We start from the raw sequence: 7019 nt of genomic DNA, 5'->3' as shown, positions 1-7019 counted from the left end.
GTTTACCCAAACCCACAAGCTCACCATCTGAAAGACACTTCTTATTTGTGAAATAAAGTTTCAGTCATGCCCGAGCAGGAAGCTCCTGAAGTGCCTTAAACCTGCATTCTTTCTCATGGCCAGCAGGGGGCGAGCATTATCACTGTAGACTGTAAATCCACCGTTTTAACCAAGCTAGCAGCTAGCGCTGTGGTCAGCTCCACTCTCGTCCAAATATGGTCACTTCTGGCTCCAAAAATCAAACATGGCGACGGTCAAATCCAAGATGGCGACGGTCAAATCACTAAACTGGCTTCAGAACAGCAGTTTGCAAACCAATGGGTGACGTCATGGCGACTACGTGCATATTTTTTTACAGTCTGTGGTCATGCCACAGTCATTGCTAAGTAAATGAAAATGACGCTGCGCCCCAGACACCTCGGAAATGGAGAAATATCTGATCCCCAACTTGAAAAAGTATGATGGAAGTGAGCTTGAATTCAGCATCCCACTAATGTTAATCCATGCAGTGCTTAGTAATTTGCATTTTTGTGTTAACTATAATGTTTGGCAGAGAAAGAAAGTATGAAAAGAAATGGACAGGCAGATATTCAGTGTTTGTTTTTTTTGGCCAAAAAGACGCAGAGCCAGCCAGTGAAAATGACTCAGAGCATCAGGGAGCAACCAAGACCAGCGCAGCTCTAACCCCTCTTCACCAGGTCAGAAAACAGTTACAGCAACAGGCACAGCAAGATGATGACGAAAAGTAAAAATAACTGCAGTTAATCTAACATGACACTTGAGTTCACAAATGGACAAACTGATGTAGGATTATTTAAACAAACACCTGAATTCTTGTCCCTCATGGTGATGAGCAGTGAATTCTCACGTCTACCGGAGCTCTCACTGAGTCTTTTCCTTAAAATTTTTACTAATAGTTGTTTATCGTATTGTTTTAGCTGCAAACTTGGAGGACTCAGACTAGGATGAAGACAGCCAGAGCGAGGTCAGTCCGGGTGACTTTCATCCATCGTCTCCAGAACCATCAGAGTCATCAAGCAGTTATTCTGCTGCTGCAGGACCTGATGGTGAGATAATGTTTTCATATTGCTATTGTAGTGAGCAGAATATAAATTAGATGAGGCTACTTCTGGATCAACATTTAGGTAATTACTGTTGGTGCAGTCACATTTGAGTTAAGTCTTATTTCATCTGCTTCCTTCCAGACATGCAGAGCAGAGGATCCTGTGCAGCCGTCAGAGAACGATCCTGCCCCGCTGGGACCTGATGTTACGCATGTTTTCATCCTGTAAATGTTGTTAATGGAACTTTAGTAAACTACGTATTGATTAGCAATTATTTATCGTCAGTATACGTCATTCACAATCAAGTAGAGGTCAAACTTTTATTTCGTTTGCTGCAGAGGATCCTGTGCAGCCCCAAGACGCAGCATGGGAACAGAACGAGGGCGTTTAATGATTCCTGGAACAAAGACAACACATATACAGAGCCAATGACAAACAAGGAATGACTGGTGAAATGTATTTACATATACATGCATGGATGTTGGACATATACTTGGCCCCTATGTGTAATATGTGGCCCCTGATTTAGAAAAAACCTAGATCCGTCCCTGAGTCCAGGCCCTGTAGGAAGGATTACAAATAAAACACAAATACTACTTTGTGAAAATGGACACAATAAATCTATTCCACCTTTCACATGGTTCACTTAGATTGGCTAAATGAAAAAATATAGACCCTTTAAAACAAAACAAACCAACTTAAATTTGTCCCTTTCCATTCAGAGCTTTTATTAAGCCACCAAACTAGAAAGAAAAGAAATTAAATTGTCCACCTTTCAGTTTCTGTTAATACTCAGGAAGTGTTACATTTTGAGTTCAATACATTTTCTTTAGTTCTTGTTTATTTCCTCGTCAGATGCAAGATGCTTTTTTTCCTTTTAAAAAGTTCAGTTTAGTCAAGTCAATACATTTTTCTTTCAGTCAACAACGTAGTTTCAGTTCAGTTAAGGCCTCTATATTTTCATCTGTAATCCAAGTGGAGAATCTGGCGCCCAAATCCACACGCAGCAGCGGTGGTCGTTGTGCCTCCTGCTCCTCAGTCGTCCTCTCTGAAACCGACCCTACAAAAAAACAACCTTTTCCGTTGACCTGGGTTGAATATGAACTGTCACTACCCGATCTGTCTGCTCCGTTCAGCACACGTGCATTCATACGCGAGCAGGTCCACCATCTTGGATAGCTCGGTACGGCAACACTACTTGGACAAACCACACCCAGAACTGGTTTAGTTTAATTATGATTATGATCACATTTGCTAATGATCGTTTTGGATGGTGGTGTGCTGGCGGTTTTTCAATTCTTCTGACTTCAAAGGGGCTTTATTGGCATGAAACTTTAAAGAGCAATATTGCCAAAACATCAAAGATCAAAGTACAATTTGTCCAACATTAAGATTGAGATATATATCCAGTATATCCTATGCATGTGTGTGTGTGAGTGCTGATGAAGGGGTACAGTAGTCATATTGAAATGAATCTCCAGTTAGCGGTGATGTTATGGATCATATGTAGTAACAGAGTAATTCAATCAGTAACCATCTCCGTTATATTTCAAAAGGTCACATCACACTGTGTGATGAGGGCCAAATAATTACATCTTGAATAATTTACTAAAATAAACAACATAACAACAACTATAAGATCTAAGTAAAAAGAAAAAACACACACACACACACATATATATATATATATATGTGTGTGTGTGTGTGCACAGGATACACTATTACTGTTATTGTGTACTCTGCTTTGGCAAAATTGTTCTTGGATTTTCATGACCAACAAAACTCTTCTGAATTGGAAGAGTAATGCTATGCAACGACAGGCAACCACGCACCGCCGTCCAACTGCAGTTCTGGGTGTGGTTTGTCCCGGTGGTGTTGCCGTAGCAAAGCGGCATGTGCAGAACGGATCGGGCAGGAACGGATCGGGCAGCCGGTACAGATCTGGTAGTAGTGACACGGACCCTTTCTGCTGCCCTCGACCCAACAATTCAATCAAACTGTTTTCTGATAAGCTTGTGTTTTCTACACAAGCTTCAGAGATGGATGCTGGTCTGGACTCGGTGCATAAAGATGGCCGAGCAGATAGAGTTACTCTTTCTCTCTGTCTGATTGAATTTTCTCTTTATTTTCTGTCTCTGTCCTTGAGTCCCTCTTTGTCTCACTTCCCTTCCTCCTGTGCTCTCTCTCTCTTTTGCTCTTTCTCTTTTGACTTGTCATCAAAACTGGCAACATGCTCTTACACTGAAAACACACACACACACACACACACACTTCTCCACACATGCTAGTAAACACACACAAACACACACAGATTGCAATCAATATGCAATTTCCCCCTCAGTGTATAAAAGATGGACCTACTTGGAGGCTGTCTCGCGGCTTTTGAGTAACGACGCGTCTACATGAAGTGCTGCTATAATTCTCATAACTGCACCGCTTGGCCTCTAAATTGTGATAAAAAGGATTTCATCTTGTGGGCAGATGCCGACACATATGGCCGAGGGGAACGAGCGTTGATTTATCCCCTGACTTCCTGTTTCATCTCTTCTCCTTCCACGCTGAAAACATGAAGGGAGAGAAACCGATTGCGTGATGGAGCGCTTTAACAAAAAGATAGTCGTCGCCCGGACGCTTTAGAGACACCGGAGCCGCCTGCTGGAACAAAACTCTCCCCCTTGCTTTCTCACTCTCATCTCATATTAAGGGTTTTGAAGTGAAAGACTTTGGGGTTCGACGATACCAAAGAGACTCGGTCTCGCTGCTTTTCACATCTGAATTCATGATCTTCAGTGGAGGGGAAAAAGAAGTGCTCTGCTGCTTTATGAATACAAATGAATTTTATAGTTTTAAGATCGACTTTTCTGAGTTTTTTTTTTTTATTGGTTTTATAATTTTAGGACTTTAACACCTGTGAAAAGGCTTCACAAATCATCAAATTATAGAGTCACGTTCAGGATAAAGCTGGAGGAGGACGTCGGACGCCAACGTAACTCTAACTAAGACTAAATGGGAATTTTTTGGTTCCTAAATGACAAGTCTGAAACAATGTTCCCTAATATTATGAGATCAATTGAGCCGTGCAGCTGTAACTGCTCTTTAAATGACATTAAATGCATTGTCATCTGCTTTAAATACTGCTGCTCCACTAAAAGCTCAATGCAAAAATGTGAAGGACTTGCATTGTGTTTTTTTACAAACAACAAAATCAATTAGAGGCGGTACTGCTGCTGATGTAAACACAGACAATCTCAGCAAATCCTGCAAAAACTGATGTAACTGTGGGAAAATTCACCTGTATTATATTAACTGAGCTTTGCAAGACTTTAACTGAGTGTAACTCCTCCATCCTCATGTATTGACCCCGTACCTGTTTTTTGTTTGACAGTATTTCGAGTCATATCCTGAGCATCATAAACACATCTCTTCAAACAGCTGTTGTTAAACCATTACTAAAGAAACCCAACCTAGATGGTGATACACTGAGCAGCTACAGGCCAGTATCCAACCTTTCATTCATTAGTAAGATACTTGAAAAGATAGTTTCAGTGCAAATAAACTCCTTTCTTAAAGAAAACAACATCCTGGAGGAGTTTCAGTCAGGCTTTAGAACCACAGCACTGAAATAATCAGCAACTTCAGACTAAACTCTGATGAAAATAAGGTCTCAGTTCTCATCCTCTTAGACCTAAGAGCAGCGTTGGATACGATTGACCGTGAGATCCTCATCAATCGTCTGGAAAAGTGGGTCGATCTCTCTGACTGTGTGTTAAACTGGTTTGAACCAAACATAAAAAGGAGAAAGTTTTACGTCAGTCTTGGAGATCGTGTGTCTGAGGAACATGACAGCTGCTTTGGTCCATTATTATTCTCACTGTACGTGCTGCCACTTGGTGACATCATCAGAAAGCACAATGTATGTTTCCATAGTTACACAGATGACACACAGCTGTACGTATCCACTGAACCAAATGATGCTGCGGCTATAAACCCCATCACCAACTGTCTTCTGGCAATAAAGCAATAATATCTTAAAGTTAAATGAAAACAAACCTGAACAAAAAGAGAAATGCTGAAGAATAATCTGGGGAAATTAAGTCCCTGGATTAAATCTGAGGTTACAAGTCTTGGTGTTATCTTAGACTAAGCTTCAGGTGTCACATTAAAACGAAAACATCATTTTTCCACCTTAGAAACAAAGCTAAAGTACAACCATTTATAAGTCAAAAAGATATATTCATGCCTTCATTTCAGTCCGACTTGATTACTGTAATGTACTTTTTACCGGCGTCCTGAAAAAAAACCACTGACAGACTCCAACTCATATTAACCAGAACCAAGAGGACACATTAGTCCAGTTTTAGCTGCTCTGCATCGGCTTCCTGTGACATTTAGAATTGACTTTAAGGTCTTTAATGGACTACGACAGAGCTACATCGCTAACTCCCTTGTTTACTATCTGCCTTCATGAACACTGCGATCATCTGCTGGAGATTATTGGAGATTCCAGCAACAGCTGGAAAGAAAATCAGGGATGCATTTGTCAGTTACACCCCGAAACTATGGAACAAACTATCGATAGATATCAGGGAATCTTTTTTAAAAGAAAGCTAAAAACTTATTTCTTCACCTTAAACTTGAATTTATACATTCTATTTATTCATATATGTATGTTTTAACTTTGTTTTTATTTTATTTTATGTCATTTTGTTTTATTATGGGTTCTATTTTCACTTTATTTTATCTTATATCAAAATGTTTTTTTTTCCCTCTTATGTAGATGTTACATGTTCATTTTATGCCATTTATGCCTTTCTTGATGTGAAGCACTTGGTTCCTGTAATTTCTGTTGCTGTAAAGCACTTTGAGCTTTTTGTATGAAAGGTGCTAATCAAACAAAGTTATTATTGTTGTTGTTATTATTGTTATTATTATTATTTCCTGCACATTTACTGTCTGGCTCAGTGTTTCCTCTGATAAACCCGCTGTGTACTAGCAGCAAACACACACAGAGTTAGAGCTGTTGAAGGAAGTGAAACATCGAGCAGTTCCAACTCCGATGGGATGATTATCATTACTCTGTTATTAAAACTCTCGTCTCTGCTAACTTGGCTGGTTTGCCATAATAACTTCTGAGGGTGATAATAAGTCACATGTTGTGGCTAAAAATATAATTAATGGGTTAAGATAAAAAATAAACTCACATAGAGGGTGCACAACATGCACCATCAGAAAAAAAGAAAGTCATATTCTTATCTACTCTGGTTAGGTTTGGTAGACTTTAGTCACAGAAACTGCTTGGTTAACACCAGGGAAAGATCATAATTATAGATAAATAAAAACCAATAATGACAGAGATGGGATGCTAACAGTAAGTTCATTTGGCAAATCACTGGATCCAACCATCCACAACGACGTCCTCCCTCCGAGCTGTGCAGACAGTATTATATGGTTTAAGCCCAATTTTAACCAGAAATGAGTCACCCTGACTGAATAGTCGCCCTTGGTTGTTGTTTGATGCTCAGTTTGAGGTTACAACACCTGATTAATAACCTGACCGGTCAACCTTCTGGCTGTTGGATAATAAGTTGGATTTCTTGCCAGAGTGAAATGTTCCTCGGCTGTCTGCAGTTTGAGCATTTTTTACTAGATCCGATTCCCCTCATCTGCTGTCTAAAGACCCGTTATAAATGGTAGTGAACTTGTTTTAATTTCAGCAGAGTATATTGTACATGTTACATGCGACTCCTGTGATATAAAACTGACTGTGAGCATCTTTCCAGACATAATTTCCTCCTACTTCCTGTTCATAAACGAATTGCTCTTCTCTGGACACGTTTGAATAACTGTTGAGTTGGTTTGTACAGTTTGAGCATAAACTTGCAGGTTCTGGCTGTGCAGAAAGGAAAATTAAATAATTTAGTGTGAATTAACACATCGTGTAAAACTAGTAAAAAA

At 39.7% G+C, this 7019-nt stretch overlaps 1 long non-coding RNA gene across 2 annotated transcripts; it reads left to right on the top strand.

Annotated features, from left to right (window-relative positions):
* Positions 1 to 421: 421 nt before the first annotated feature.
* On the top strand, positions 422 to 1292 carry LOC121901379. Of its 2 annotated transcripts, XR_006097265.1 has the most exons (4): positions 422 to 456; positions 619 to 698; positions 939 to 1067; positions 1206 to 1292. It is a non-coding gene; the product is annotated as an uncharacterized LOC121901379 (long non-coding RNA). The 2 variants fall into 2 exon arrangements; XR_006097266.1 differs by lacking the exon at positions 422 to 456 and having other exon boundaries at positions 474 to 698.
* Positions 1293 to 7019: the final 5727 nt, after the last annotated feature.

The sequence above is a fragment of the Thunnus maccoyii genome, chromosome 8 (assembly GCF_910596095.1).
Source record: "Thunnus maccoyii chromosome 8, fThuMac1.1, whole genome shotgun sequence".
Classification (NCBI taxonomy): Eukaryota; Metazoa; Chordata; class Actinopteri; order Scombriformes; family Scombridae; genus Thunnus; species Thunnus maccoyii.
The sequence above is the reverse complement of the archived record's forward strand: the minus strand, read 5'-3'. Positions and strand labels throughout refer to the sequence as shown.